The 16,892-nt window shown below is 36.9% G+C and overlaps 1 protein-coding gene across 1 annotated transcript in view; it reads right to left on the bottom strand.

The window, feature by feature from the left end:
- Positions 1-15,887, bottom strand: part of ZMYND11 (zinc finger MYND-type containing 11) — a 1,778,022-nt gene extending 1,762,135 nt beyond the window's left edge. The window contains exon 1 of the mRNA XM_044064681.1: positions 15,686-15,887. The gene's annotated coding sequence lies outside the window, so the exon portion shown is untranslated. The remainder of the gene's footprint in view (positions 1-15,685) is intronic.
- Positions 15,888-16,892: the final 1,005 nt, after the last annotated feature.

Genomic DNA, 16,892 nt, shown 5'->3' with positions numbered 1-16,892 from the left:
TGATGGGTCCAGCATTTGCAGGTTACCTACAGTATGTACTCATTTATAATGTTCATGATGATTCTTTCCATGGCTTTACATATCAGACTGGTAAGATTTATGAACTTGTAGTTACGCAGATAAGTGGTTGGACCTCCTTTGTGCAGGGGAATGACTATAGCCATCTTCCATTCTTTGGGCAGAAAACCTGACTGTAGGCTCCAGTTGAAAAATGATTCAAGTGGTTCAGAGAGACCATGTTTTGTGTATTTATTAAACATCCTGGGATGTTATAGAGGCCCATCGATGCAGTGATTTTGGCATTGCAAAGTGCATAAATGACCTGTTCCCTAGTAATGGTTGGAGGGGATTGTGGTATGCAGCATTTCCTTTGGACTATCAGGAGGGAGAGTTGGGGAAAATTTTGAGATGAACCTGTCAGCCGAAAGGTTGGCAATGCCCTTCGGTTCAGGGTAGGTGATGCCATTTACAATAAGTTCTGTGCATTGCTGTGTATTTTCCCTGAGGTTACAGACATAGCTGTAGAAAGCTGTGTGGTTACTCATTGCCTGAGAATCTATTTTATCTTCAAATTTAGTCTTAGAAGTATTAATTAACCCTCTTAGCTGCCTGTTTAGATTGGTCATTAGGCTTTTAGTCTGTATGGCTTTGTTCCTCCTATGCTTAGCTAAGATTTTTTTTGTTTGTTGTATGACAGATTGATATTGTGACTCAACAGGGTTGGCTTGTCTTTTGAGTTTTTCTTATTCTTAATACATTTGGGTACAGCTCGCTCTATACATCTATCAATATGGCAGTACAGAGATTTTGTAAATAGCTCAGTATATAATGTAGTGTTTACTGAGTTTTGGACTGCTTGGAATTTAGCCAAAGTATCACTTAGTAGGGAGAGGTTAGCCTTGGAATAGTTCCTAAAGGTTTTGGTTTTGCTGGATTCCTGCATTTAATTTTTATTTCAAGCAGTACTGCCTTATGGTCAGATCTGACAAGCAAAGGCATTACATTGAGTGAGGAACATTGGCTCCCCATTTTCATGAGTACAAGGTCAAGGATGTTTGTACCCCTGGTAGGAGAACGGACCAACTGTTCCAGGATGTTGGTTTTAACAAAGTTTGGGAATTGCTGGGCTTGTGCATTAGAAGTGGATAGGATTCCCAATATGAAGAGGGGTAGTTGAGATACCCCATGAATATCACATTGAATTGAACAGTGAGGGACTCTAGCAAATTGAGATTGGTAGTATGGGTTTCCTGGGACATGGAGGAGGACCTACAGGTTGCACATGTATGAGTTCCAGTGAGTCATGCACTTTAACTAGTCTGGACGTGAGGTTGGTTTTAATATAGACTGAGATGCCTCCACCTTTATTTCCCTCCTGTCCAATAGCTAGTTTAAAGGTGTGAAAGGTATTATAACCTTACATTGCTGAAGTACTCTTCATGACTTTAAACCATGTCTCCATTGCTACACAGATGTCTACACTCTCCAGGGAGAGGAAGGCTTGCAGGGGTTGGAGTTTCTTGTTAAGACTTCTAGCATTGAGCAGTACCACCTTCAGATGTTCTTTCATAGATTCAGTAAAATTAGGAGGTTTGTTATTGCCTAAAAAAGGCACTACATGGGTGGAAAAGGTATTTGCCAATATCCAAAAGCCTAGAGAGGATAAGTGCAGACCATCCCTGGTAAAGCAGTGTGGTCTTTCAATCATGCCCTCCCTGGCGTCAAATATTGTATCCCCTTGGGCTAACACCAGAAGCTAAGCCAATTGTTAAAATCAATCATTTTTTGTTGGTAAAGTGCCATCATCCTTGGAGAAGGTAGTATAGTGCTCACTGCTAAGCTTATACCTGCCTGAGACACATAATCAATGAGCTCGATCATGTTTTGCTTCATATAGTCAAGGGAGGTATGTCACAGGTCATTAACACCCACATGGACTATGACAGAGTCATACTGGTACCTGTGGTTCCATGACCTGAGTATCTTTGTGACTTGATGGATCCTAGCCTAGAAAGGCAGCTAACCATGACTCTCTCCTTACTTAGTCTGGTGAGGCGACATCAGTGTGCCTCACTATAGAATTACCAATGACCAGGAAATTTGGCTGTGTACTGTGCAGGAGGTCTTAGTCTTTTAAGAAGGTTACCTGTAAGTGCCTCAGCATAAGAAGTTTTATGTGTAGGGTCTTTACCCTGTGTAGTTGGTATGGTGAAAGTTTCAGTGACAACCTCTACTGGATAAGTTTTGGTTGTATGAGAGAGTTTCACCTCCAGCATTAAAGTATATCTACACCTCTTGCATACTTTATCTGTTTTTTTAAGTATAAGTGGGTTGTCAGTATACATGAGGCAATTGCTACAGAATACCCAACTCAATCAGACTGGCCACAAAGAGAGTTGGGAAGTACATATCCATGGCTACTGATCTACTAGGGGGAATTAGGGATATTTAAATATTGAATAGGTCAATAAGACAAGGAACCTGATGAGCAACACTCAACTATGTGCAAACTAGATGCTCAAGTAGTTAAAAAAAGTGTAGACCACAAGCCTTTCTAAAATAAAACAACTAGTTTGGCACCCAAGTGCTTAAACCAGAACAAAGACACTTAGAATAACAGGCACAATAAGATTATACCAGCAATTTCCAATTCAGAAGGGTGGAAGCTACCCTCTCCTCCCACATCAGTGTACATCACAAACCTTAATGTAAAATAACTGGTTTGGAGCCCAAGTGCTTAAACCAGAACTAAGACACTTTTAGAATAACAGGCACAATAAGCCTTCAAGCAGCAATTCCCAGCTAAGAAGGGTGTATGCTATCCTCTCCTGCCACAAGAATGTAGACCACAAACCTTCTTAATGTAAAATAACTGGTTTGGAGCCTTGATTGATGTATTCATCAATCTTTATGAGAATGACTTATGTCAAAGTTTTGCACATGAGAACAAAGCTCTTTTTTTTAATATGACTCCAGGTGAATATGATGCATTAAGGATACTATTTGAGAATCCATGTGTAGAAATTCACCCAGCAGACAAAGGTGGGGGTATTGTCCTTATGGAAAAACAGCATTATTTAACTAAAATGCATGAAATGTTAGAGGATGCCACTACATATATGCCTCTCCAGAGGCACCAAGTGGAAATTTTGATTAATAAAGTTGAATTTTATGTCTATGAGTTACATATGACTAGGTTAATCTCCTTAGATATGTACAAGTATTTTTCTATTGAGCATCCAGTTGTACCTACTTTATGCAGTTTACCTAATGTACATAAAAATTTTAATGCCCCCCATGAGGCCAATTGTCTCTACTAGAGGCTGGATGACTGAATCTTTATCTATTTTTATGGAAAGAACACTGTGCCCTATTCTTTTTATGAGACATGTATGCATGATATAAAGACTTGGAGGATATTAAACAATTCCTTCTTGTTACCCTTGACATAAATACATTATTTACAGGTACACCAAATGATTTTGGTATTGAATGCATTAGAACGTTTTTGTCTAGAAGCAGCGATTTCTCCACAAACAAAGTGATGCTGACATGTATGCTTTTTGAACTTATTCTGGAGAATAATGTGTTTACTTTTGAAGATGAATTTTATCTGCAGTGTGTTGGGGTAGCAATGGGCACAGTTTGTGTCAAATCCTATGTGAATCTAGTTTTAGCACAATGGGGATACGAGAATATTTATTCTAATAATCCTTTTATTGATAATATTAGTTACTATAGACATTTTGTGGATAACATATTTTTAGTATGGAGAGGTACGTCTGACAGCCTCGTATCCTTCATTGAGTATTTACATACTACAACAACTTTTTTAAAATTTACTCATCACTACTCTAAGGACTCCATTGAATTCTTAGATGTTCCTATTGTGAAGGATGCATTTGGCAGAGTAGAGATTAAGATTTACAAAAAGCCATGTAAGAGAAATAACATCTTACACAAGACAAGTCTGCATCCTAAACATTTAACTTGGAATGTATTGAAGGGACAGCTTTTTAGAACATGGAGGTTTCACAGCAAGGATAGCAGTGCTGATGAAGCTTTGGATCAGATGTCTGATTGTTTTACGTCAAGAGGTTATTCACATACAGAAGTACTCAGAGCGGCTACTGAGGTACACCTGATGAGGGATACCACTGCACAACCGTACTTCAAAGAACATAATGAAGCTATATCCTGTTCGTCTGTTAGACATACTGCCACCCCTCACATTGTGCTTACATATTCCAGTAATGTAGGAGTGATACATATTCCAGTAATGTAGGAGTGATATGTGAGATCATAAAGAAGAATTGACCAGTGCTTAAGACTGACTATGTGATCAAGAAGGCATTGGGACCTGCACTCAAGTTTTCTTTTCATAACAACAAATCATTAAAACAAGAATTATGTAACAAATGATCTAAATGTGTTAGATCTGTCCACTTTGATCACACTGGCACTTTTCCATGCAGATCTTGTCAAGCATGCAAATATATTTGGGTTATGAGCTCCATTGAACACCCTTCTCTGAATTATCATATTTATTTTGATTTTTATGCTGATTGCAAATGTTTAAATGTGCCAAGCCTGCAATAGCTTTTATGTTGGAAAAACCAACAAATGTTGAAAGGAGAGTTCTAGAACATATAGGTGACATTCGGCATAAAAAATCCACTAATGCTTTAGCTAGACATGCTATTGACTTTGGCCATGCACATTGTTTTAAATTTACTGTTTTAGAAATTATTGAATGAACCATGAGAGTTGGTAACATTAAAAATATTATGGAATGTACTGAGCTCAGATGGATCATTTTACTTAAAGCTGATTTGCCTCTTGGTTTGAATGACACTTTGTCTATCAAACCAGTCTTGCGAGCACGTGGCTAGAGACATTGATTTTATTGGCTACCTCTTAAGGAATGAAGTTTTTATGAATGGAGTTCTATGAATGAGCTCAGTTACCTCATCTCTAGTAGGAGACATATGACTTGTTTTGTTTTTTGAGTGGTTAGTTTGTATTTTAAGAACTGAAGCAATTTCATCAATGTTGTATGGTCTGAAGAAGGGACTATTAGCAGTGAAAGTGCTTACCTTCTTTTATTAGCCTTTATTGTTTTTGTATTAAAAGTTTTGCACATTCTGGTCATGATGGTTAAAGTTTGTTTTATGCTGTTCACAATAAGCTTTCAACCAGAAATTCCCAACTCAGAAGGTAGTAAGCTACGTCCTCTGTTCTAAGAGTGTAGACCACAAATCTTCCTTATGTAAGATAACTAGTTTGGAGCCCAGGTGCTTAAACCAGAAGTAAGAGGCTTTGAATAACAATTGCAATGCAATCAAGCTACTAACAAGCAATAATAAATTCAGCAGAATAAATGCAAGTGAATACTTTAAAGCAGGAAGAAGCACAAATACAGCAAAAGCAGGTGAATAAAGTGCATTTTTTTAGTAAGTTGGATGGTAGGAAACAGACTGGGGGGGGGGGCTTTCCCAGTTGATCTATCAGTGCACAGTAGAATGAGCTGATGAGCTGAAACTGGGAGGAGTGTCCAAAATCAGATGTATAGTAGTGGTGGGAAACTTAAAAGTCATCAACCTTAAAAGCACAACAGTAGCAGGATGGGTAGGTGGGAAAAAAAATCAAATGTAGAGATCATTAATAGGCAGAGAACAACAAGTCAAACAAGCACTACAGCTAAATAAAGATGCCACTAAATATCTGTACTTAAATGAGGAATGCTATTTCTCAGTTTCTCCCACTAATTAGTTGGATGTTATTCACTGTCTGCAAAATAATTCTTTTCTACCTGACCCTAGCCAAGATCTCTTAAAAGTCCAAAAAGACCAAACAAACTTAAAACAAAACAAAATGTAGTATAAATAAAAGACAAACAATAGAAATATCAAAACCTTAAATGAATAGCTCCAATCCAAAATGAAATGCAGACAGAGATCAGTAATAGTCAAGCAAAGAACAAGTCAAACAAGCACTACAGCTAAACAAAGATGCCATTAAATATTTGTAGTTAAATGAGGAATGCTATTTCTAAGCTCCTGCCACTAATTAACTGGGTATGATTCAATGTCTACAAAGGAATTATTTTCCAACTGACCCTAGCCAAGACCTCTTAAAACTCCAAAAAGAACAAAAAAAAAACTTAAAATGAAACAAAATGCTATAAAAATACATAAGTAACCAAAGCTTAAATGAATAAAACTGCACACTAATGCAAAACTTGTTATTCTAACAACTTTCTAAATTTATAAGAGAAATGTTGAAATCTGTCCCTAGTTTTGGGGCTTTGTCCCTCCCATTATTTTTGGCTTTGCCCCATGTCTTATACTAAAACATTTATAGATATGGCTCTCCTTATCTGTAAAGAGGAGTCTACCTTTTTATGGGTGACAACCATACCTTTTGAACATGAAGTGCTGATTTTCATCACAGCTGTTTGCATTCAGCAGTGAACTTCTGTACTGCATATTTCAGTGCACTCTGATAGTGATAACTATCCAAATTAATGAGACAGAAAAACATAAAAAAAGAGCAAAACAAAAAAAAATGCTTTTTGGTGTTGGAAAAGCTAATATCTTAGGATGACTAAGCTTTTAAAAAAGAAGGCATTTACTGAGACAGCAGCCCCCATGCACTTTAATACTTGTATACATTTGGATGTGCCAATATGAAAAACAACAATTAAATTGATAGAAGAGTGCTTTTGTGTTTCAAAACATAACACTTCTTCAGACCTAATATAAGAAGTTTTGATTAATTAAGTTATAAGTGCTTGATTACTTTGAAGTCTCACTTGAAATTGTCTACAGTACATGGTTCTGTTTTTCTGATTTGTTTAGCTTGATCAATCAGCAGCTTTGTTGCTTACAAGTATATACATATGTGTGTGTGTATACACATACATGCACACATACATACATACATACATATGAGTAACTGCAAAAACAGTGTGCATGTGCCATTTGAAAGTACTGTTAGAATTATTGTGCTTTGTGCTCCTTGCAGATGAATTGCTCAGGGATACATTATAATTTTGTTCCTGATTGTTCAGGTGTGGGTTGAAATTAGACATGTCTATTGTCCTGGATTAGGATCAAATGAATATGAAGACTGGCTTTACTGAATATTCCTGGAAGCCTGATGCAATATGACTGCTTACCGAAGGAAGACTAGTATACAGAGAACTGGAACAGATCACCAAGGTGTTCATTTTTCTAGCATTCTGGGTAATATGCATAAAACATGAACAATGACGCATGAGAAGATAAGGTGTGTCCCTGCCAGGAAGGGAATGGGACTGAGGACAGATAGTAGAACCCCATGATGGCTGGTACAGCTGACGAGCTTGAGTGCTATACGGCAAAGGGGCAAAAACTATACCCTGCACTGCATAAAGGATGCAGAAAGGTGGATTGGGATACACCAGGGGAGGCACATCAGTACTATAGCAGTTGTCCATGCAGTAAATTAGGTAATAGAACCAGAAAAGGAAGTTCAGTACATGTACTAAAAATCATAGCATAACAGATTGTAGAAGTTAACACTCCAGCAGAATGTGGCCCTCATAGCAATAGAATCACAGGTTGAGGTCTTCTCCACTCAAATGTATATCATAGCATTTTGGTTTTACCAGCTTTAAGTTTGTTCTTTCCTGGGCCAGAAATTTCATCAGCTTGTCCATGCTTCTATCAAGACCAAAGCTGATGTCACTCTAGTATTGCACTGGATTTTAGTTGGTGAGTGAGGTTCCTCTAAAAGACCGTATTGCTATGAGCTTTCTTCAGTTCTTCTTGCTGTTTACGTACTTCAGATCCTGCCTTAATGTCAAAGTACTTTTTGTCTGTGTAGTACTTTGTACTTTGACTGTTTATAGGTTCGTAGGTTTACTAGGCTAACGACCACAAGGGCCTTTTTAAGACTAGCCATGCACCCCAAATTTCTGACAAGTTCTGATACCCTTGATAAGTAAAATGTATAATGGGAGATGAAATGTTTACAAGTAGGGGCCTAGGAGATCAACCATTTGCAGGTTGCCTCTGTTCATTAGAGACATAATGTTTACTGTTTTCCCTAAAGATCTTCAGTTAAACTCATATTAATTTATTTCCTTGTGTTTCTGGTAGGCTGCTGTCCATTTTCTAACCACAAGTAACTGTACTCATATCAATCTTTCACTTTATTCCCTAATTTTAAAGAATGTGTACTGGAGAGACTGATAAGAAACATGACAAAAGGGATAATGTGCAGACTAGTGATGGTGAATCATCAAAGTAAAAAGCAAAAGTAATTAAGATCCATCCGTTTCAGTTTAATTTCCTTAAGAAGCCACTGCTGTTCGTATATTGACCAAAATAGGGATATGAACTAATTCTCTAAAGCATACAAATTCTCTTCATTAGCCTCATTGCTGGTAAAAGAAAAACCTTAGCAGCACCTTCCATGATACCTTGATTGGCATCCTGTTTGATTCTCTATGATCCGCTATGATCATTTCTGTTTAAAAGGCATTCACTAGAGGCTGAGCCTAGTACTTCTGGAGGGTTTCCGTAAGCTAGGTCCCCCACAGCTACATCCTGTTTAAGTCCTGTCTTACTGCAATTTCCTTAAACTATAAAGGTATTTACAAGGAAGTATTTCAATTTACGGGAACAACCTTTATTAAAATGACAGAGGCCTAAATATTAACCTTTTTTGTGCTGATATAAGTTTATAGGTATAACTCATAGAACTCAGAAAAGTAAACCTTTGCAAGTATGTGTAAAGGTTGAAGACAGACCTCTCAAACTCGTAGCACAAGAAATCTGGATAAAGCCAAAAATAATGGGAAGGGGGAGAGGGAACAAAGGACCCAATATAGGCACAGATTTTAAATATTATAATTTCAGAACATTGCTAGAATGGAAGGACTTCTGCCATCATACATTTTCTGAAGGATATGAAATCTGAAACTAAAATGTCTGTCATTATTTAGTAACATCAATCCTCAGAGATTTGCCAGAAAACCACAAATTTTATGAGGAGGAACAGGACAAAAATATGAGGCTAAAATGTGGACATTCTGCTAAAATCTGGACAGTTGAGAGTTAGAAAATAAGAGGAAAAAACTGCTTTTCCAAATTACAATGGTAAAGAGAAGCATTTCTGTATGAGGCAGATTCGTTCTCCTTCAAAAGATTCTTTTAAGGAAAATTCTTCTTCCCGGATTTCAGGCGATTCATCGGAGCACACTTTTTTAATTAATTTTATGGGAGAATGTTTTGTCTGGCTTATCAGTAATCTCTCTCCTCAGAAAGAAGATATAGGGAGATAGTAAGACTTCCCGATGTGAAGTGGACAGTTTTTAAACTTTGCTACACTTTTACAGGCATTGTAAAGGCCACTAGTTAGTGTCCGGAATCACTGCCTCCAACACCTAAAGACATTGATAGAACGTATACATTTCTACGGTCAGGATTTTTGTTATCCTCCTAAGGCTGATGATGTGACTGCCTGTCTACTGGCAACAAACCAAAGCAGGAAAACTACTCCTCTGGCATCTTTTCCATTTGATTAGGATTCCAGGTTACTACATAAATATGGCAGAACTGTTCGTGGTGAAATTGTTTGTTCATCCAGTGTCCTAGTAGACAGACTGCTTAAATTGTCTCACACGGTTTCTTATCAGAGTTCCATCTTAGACCAAATTCAGGAAAACGTAGTCTATTCTTAACAGTAATGTTAGGAATACAACACAGATTAACTGCAAAAGCAGGCAAAATAGTTATGCCTACTAGGAAATATGTAATTGGTACTGTGGATACTTCAGCAAGAGCTGGTATGTCAGACGTAGTTTTGAGACTAGCCTGGCTTCGAACACTAATGTAACTAGGATGTGAAATCAAGACTTCTGAATTTGTTTGGTCAACTAACAGATGGCATTATCATTGACTGAGAAAGATAAACTCCTTGTTTAAAAAATATATTGACCTATTATCCCTCAGTTTCAAAAGACTTTCATTATAAGTAATACATCATTTTGTAAGAAATCAACTTCTTAACAGCAACTTTATCAAGAGATACAGTTTAAGGAAAGATAAAACTACAACTCAGATTTACCCAGAAAGGAAAGGTACATTAAAATAGCTTCAAAATAATGCTTATACTCCTTTAGCCCTTACTCTTCCCAGTACCCCTTAGGTGTAAGATTTAGAGTCATCTTTTTGGCTGGTTCCAGACAAGCACAAGCAGATGGGTGTTACAAGCAGATAAACAAGTTTATGCAACATAACTTTTTCAGAAACCACAGGGGCATCTGGTCCCCTCTAGGATCACTCTCTCTCTTTCTAATCAAGTACATTTAGCCTTTCAGGTGATGTATGAGATCCTCATAAAGAAAACAATCTGATGCATGTATTTCAGTCAAAGAGACCAAGGTTTTCATTCCAGACTATTGATGGTCCCAAAAAAGAACAATACCTCAAGTCCAGTTTTAAACTTTCCAGATCTGCATGAGGCCATATATGCAAAGCCAGTCAAGACGGCATTACTTCTGCATAATGGAGCATTTACATAGCTGCACTGACATACTTATATCTTCACATTCCAATGAGACCTTACAGAAAATACCCAACATTCAAGGTAACTCATTGTCGTAGCCAGTTTTCCACTCTGCCAATTGGTTTATTTACAACCCCTGGAATATCTACCAAATGCTTTGCTCTAGTTTTTGTAGACCTCATAAAGAAAAACATAGTTATTTTCCCTGTCTATATGATTATTTGAAAGTGGTGAACACCAAGAAACTATTGAAACAGCACATCAAATCAGACCACTGCACTCTTCAGGCTTCTGGGGACAGCAGTGAATTACAGGATATCTGAGACTCCCTCACTGTCAGTAACTTTTAATTCAGTACTAATGGAATTGTTTCTAATTTGGGTCAACTGAAGTCTCAATACAATTCTCTCACAACAAGCCATCATAGCAAGACAGTTTCTTTTGTCTTTGGAATATGTGACTTTTTGCAATGTTCTAATTTCCAAGGCAAAGTAACTTATGAGGAAAACACAATGATATCTCAAAATCATTCAAAACTGACCTACAGATTCTCTAGATATGATGATTCTTGTCCCAGAGTGTATAAAAGAGGGAAGTCATATGGTAAGCTGAGATGGACTACTTATACATAGGAATGGCATTACTTCCACCATCCAAAGCTGAAATTCTGACTGCAGACTGTTTAGAATATACCTTGGGAAGCCCACATCAGCAGCATCAGTCCAAGACAGCCTGCTCTCAGCAGAAAAAACTATTTTAAATCAAGACGAAGGAGATAAGAGCAGTATACAGGATGCTGACAACCTCCCGGGACAAGTTTCAACTAGGATGCCTTTAAATCAACAGCAGACAATACTACCTATGGCAATGTGGTATATAAACAACAAGGAGGACCCAAACTTCTTTAGCTTTGGAAAGATACAGGTCTGATTAGGAATGGGCTGTGAAGCAAAATATTCAGCTACTACAAGCTGCAGATCCTTGAGAAGAAAATATGTGGTCCTTGAGTAAAACTAGATCTAATAATTGTTTTAATAAATTATAATGATATGGGGGTCCTACAGAAGTGGATCTGTTTACCACTCATTATAACTGTCTCAAATCCTTATGCTTTCTTATGCTTCATGACACAGACAGTTTGGAGGACAGACACTTTTCCCTTTCAGTAGATTCATTGCTTGATGTGTGCCTTATCTCATTTTCCTTTGTTCATTTTTATACTAATAGCTTCCTTTTGGCCAAGACCACCATGGAATTCTATGCTAATGAGATTGATTTCTTTTCTACCATGGCCATTACCTGTACTAAGGTTCTTGCTGACATAAAAAGAGGACAAGGTACTACATCCCATCAGCATTGAGGATACAGTTTTGAATCTGAATAGTGGCACACAAGTTGTGAAATGTTTTAAAGGAAGCTAAAAGACTTAACACAACAAAATCTTACATAAAGTTGTGGCTAAAAGTCATTTTTGGGCTATGTCACATGATCGGCATCTCTCACACTGTCCCATTCCTAGGCATCTACTTAACCTACTATTGGCCTTCTGGTTGGCTCATTCATCAATCAGGGTTCATGTTTTTGCAGTTTCTGTTTGTCTGACCATCATTCCACAGAGAGCAGCTCATCCTCCTGTCAAGACATTCCTCAAGTTTTATTTTGGCATGACTTCCAAGCAGATATGTTAACCTTGGGATTTAAACTATATATTAAACAAATCAACTTTACTTTAAAAAATACAATAAATTGGATGTAGAGCCCTTGGTATGACAGGTCTTGGTATAGCTGTACTACAGGGGCTACAGGGTACTACATAATTGTTCTATTCTCAGGAGTATCCAAATACTATGTTATGACTTAATTTTACAGTGAGTCTTCCTAAAGAAAATTGCACAGTTGAATGTAAGCATACTTATCATAACAATGGATATTTGTGTAACAGTAAAGCTACCATCCCTCAATATTCCAAAGAATAGAATATAGAGGACGCTTATCTTTTATTGTACTTTTATACATTTAATTTATTTTTATATTGTAATATTTTTAGTTGTTTGAATGACAACTAGCCAGTATAATCAAGTCCCTATGAGGATTATGTGGGGCTTTAAGCTCTAGTAAAAGTTACTAGAAACTCTGACTTTGTATGGGGTTTGGCCAACCAAGGCTTGACGGAACACTGGTATTCGTCATCAAACAATTGATGAAATCTTTGACCAGGAAAGAAAATGCGTAACACATAATATAACATAACACAGCATAACATAACATGACATAAAAAATAAATAATTTAGCAATAATCTATGACTGCGTGTGGGTATTACAGGATTTACCCATGGTTGGCGTGATTTGGTCACAAGGGATACCCACATCTAGGAGTGCGCTAGTGCTATTACACAATGACATTATTTAAGGAAGAAAGTGATTACCTTTCTTAAATAACAGAGCTGTAGTGTTTCTTTGTGTTCTTCCTCATCTACTGCTGTACAGCACATGCGTATGGGACTTATGTTATTACACTTGCACAGTACGTTACAGGAGAAGCAACACAGAAGAAAGAATCTCCATTGCTGTTTTTTCTATGTTTTTTAATTGCTAAATGTTTCCAAGGAGCAGTGCAGAAATACAAGGAAAGTCAGGTAGTTTTCTGATTCTTTAGTTTTGCAGACTGCACCTGATTTTTCTCATATTTTGTTCTGGCCTTCAGCATATACCAATAGAAAGTCTGGCTGCTCAATGGTACTTCAGCGGCTGGACTTTTTTCTTTTGTTATATGCTAAATTTACAATGGGCACGCTGTTTGGACTGTCCAATCAGCATGCTTGTTTTTGAATAGTAATAAGCCACTGTTGTATTATAATAATAATAATGATTATTATATATATGAGAACATTCAGGTATGGGCAACTTAATTTAAAGAATAAAAAATAGAGTAGGATAAGTGCTTTTGTTACAAATTAGGCTAAAACTTCTTCAGACAATCATGACTGTCAATCATGTACTTATCTGTTAAAATCACATGAACAAATAAGCCAATTTGATTGGTGAGACTTGCTTTCATCAACAATCACATTAAAAATTATCAGCATGAACTAACAATATCAAACTAACAAAAGTATTACTTCCTAATATTTCAAAAATATATTCAATAATTTAACCTTGTTTTACCACAGAATTAAAATGCAACTGCCAATAAGATTTGGATGTTTCTAAAACAAATGTATACCCCCCACCTCTTCTGTCAAAATTATCCTTTGCAAGACATGTCTTTTAAAATTCTTGCAGTTTACAAAATCATTGCTGTGTACAGCTAGTGAAATCTAAGGACATAGGAACAGCAAAAAAGAAGCAATCACAAGCACTGTAGTATACTTGGCCATATACAGCTTTAAGGAGACATAAATAATATTTCTTACCATCTATTTGAGCAGTTAATAGTGCTCACTTCTCAAATCACAGTTATGCTCTCATCATCTGAAGAGGAGTATCATTTATAACAGATGACATGGGAGCAGCTTTTTTTTTTTGCCAAATGCCAATATACTATTTGTTTGCATTTAGCTTGAGTATGATTTCAGTATATCAGGTCTATGTATATTCCAGCCCTTGCTCTTTTGTTGTTTGTCTTTGTCTGCCTTTTGTATCTGTCTGTCTGTCTGCCCCAGCCAATTGAAAATCAGCTGATCACATGCACTGGCTTTTTTCAGTGTGAGACAGTGGTACAGTGGTGTTTGGGGAATCTGCCTTTTCCCCACTGTAGCGCAATTTCTGAGTTGGTATATGTAATTCACAGGGGGCGTGGGGGGAATTTACCCTTTCCCCACTGTAGTGCGATCTCTGAGTTGGTATATGTAATTCAAAGCAATCGTGGGGAGTAGTATGGTAGTTTACCTACCTGTAAAACAATAGATTTTACTGGGGTTTTTTGACTCTGTGATTTGTGCTGTAGTGTATTTGAATCTTTTTTGCTTCAAACTGTGTTAGCGGTATGACAAGCATGCAGAGTTTTGATACTTCGAATGTCTGTCATATACTTATGTGCGTGTATCATTTTAACAATTTTTTTACACTTTTAAAATATAACAATATAAGAGAACATCACGAGTATGAACTTTTTCTCCATAATGATATCTGTAAAAATGGATGATATACCAAAATAATACAGCTCTTGTTTTTTTGTAAACAAGCAAAAAATTATAAGCAATACTTCTCTTCTTTACTTGACAAACATATTTAACAAGATAGAAGACTAAAGACACACCAACTAATAATCCACAGAATAAAGAAGAACCGAAATCCAGATCCACTCAGAAATACTGTTTATTGAGCACTTAAGGCACTCTAATGGAAACATGCTCCCATATTTAACAAATTAAAAAAAAATGACAGCAGCATTCTATGAGCATGAAAATAGTTCTTTTTCACTTGGTCCAACCTTTTCAACTCAACTATAGTTCAATACACAAGTTCCCAAAATCAAAATGTACCAAAATGTACCAAAATGCACTTGTGGGGATGGGGCAGTTTGTGTACCCAATGATCACTGTGTATCCTCATTATGACTTTCTCTCTCTTTCTCTGTGGTGTATGTGTACATTTATGTCCATAGTTATATCTCTGTATATTTACTTTCTTACTGTTTTTCACATGCAGAGTTTGCCTTTGCCTATGGTTGCAATTAAATTCAGTCCCTACTTTACTAGTCCTCTCACAATCGATATTTGCCTCTCTCCCACTCAGTGTTCTTTCTCACCTGTAAGCTGACCTTCCTCAACTTCTTCCAAGGGCGAATAATATCTGATTGGTGAGTGCGCATTGAGTCAGACTGGTGTTCTTGTCAAAAAGATACCTGAAAGCTGGCACTGGGATATGAACTTCCCAACATCAGGAAGGGAACAAAAGTCACGGCTATGAGAGTGTACTGCTTTATTTGTGAATAATGTGCACATTTCTCTTCTTTCAAAATAATTAAAAGAAGGGAATGGGGAACATCTGATCTTCATACCTGCACCTCTTTTTAGTTTGTACAGCAAATTAACAAGCCTAGCATACAGGACTTGCGTTTTAAATTTTATCTTGATTTAAAATTCTAATCAACATGCAACCACAAATGTATATAAAAAAAACTCACCTGAAACTAATACCCACTGAAGTTTGTTAACAGAACTGACTTCTTGTGCCAAAAAGGCTTTGTATGCTGTAACTGTAGAACTTTCAGTCTCATTATCATGTCCGCTTGTTGTATCAAGATGTACTTGTGAATGAATATTCCTGTGAAATTAAAAAAAATAACAAGATGTCTGTCTCATAGTGCTTAGCTGTGCATATTGATTGGTTCTTTCTGTGCTTTGCAGTGGCCTGCTCTCACTTCAGTGAATTTATGCTTGACAGGACTGTTACTGGTGTGTTTGTTCACTTTATTGTGTGACAATAGTGCCATCTGCTGTCACTTTCAGTAGTTACTCAAACATTTGCTGTTTTTTCCATAATTTTTTTTTTTTAAGATTTACAAATAATCATGCTGCACTTGACCCTTGCATGACTGATAATGATACAACAGCATGCCATGAAGCTTCATATAAGTAGCTGCTGTTAGAAGTTGTGCTGACTCAGCAGCAGTCAGTTCATTCAGCTATGCTGTTTTCCTTGCATTTCTTCTGAAGAGAGCTACCAAGGTAGGCATAGTACTGCAACAGTTAGACAAAAGACCAAGTGGTGGAAGCATCTTCTAGCCATCCAAACATTTAGCTGACTCATTCTAAATTATATTATTTCTTGCCTCTGTTTTGCTGAATTGATTATTTTTTAGTTTCCACCAGTTACACATGTATTTATTGTCAGTTCCAGCATAATGTAGTGGACATACCTCTCAAGTGTACATATTTTCACAGAATGTCCAGATTTTTGCCTCATATTTTTAGTCTGTTTTCATAAAATTGTGTTTTTTTCTGGCAAATTAGTGGCAAGCTGTTAAAGACTGAAGTTATAAAATAGTGGCAGACATTTGAGTTTCAGACTTTATATCCTTCAGAAAATTCACGCTAATGCAAAACCTGTTATTCTATCAACTTTCTAAGTTTGTAAGAGCAATATTTAAAAATTGTCGCTATTTTGGGGCCTTTGTCCCACTTTTATTTATGGCTTTGTCCAGATTTTTTGCTGTAAGAGGTTGAGAGATATGGGTGGAATTACATAATGGAATCTAGCCATCTCTGGTGGCATAGACAGATAAAGCCTTGAGTTCTGTCCAGGCAGCCCAGCGTTTGATTAGTGACTTGGATGCTTGAAAGAACATCGACGTCTGTGCAGTAACTGAAACCTGGTTCAAGGCTCCTGAG

The sequence above is a fragment of the Protopterus annectens genome, chromosome 3.part0 (genome assembly GCF_019279795.1).
Source record: "Protopterus annectens isolate FY-2018-M chromosome 3.part0, PAN1.0, whole genome shotgun sequence".
Classification (NCBI taxonomy): domain Eukaryota; kingdom Metazoa; phylum Chordata; order Ceratodontiformes; family Protopteridae; genus Protopterus; species Protopterus annectens.
Note: the sequence above shows the minus strand (reverse complement) of the source record. Positions and strands in the feature narration are given on the sequence as shown.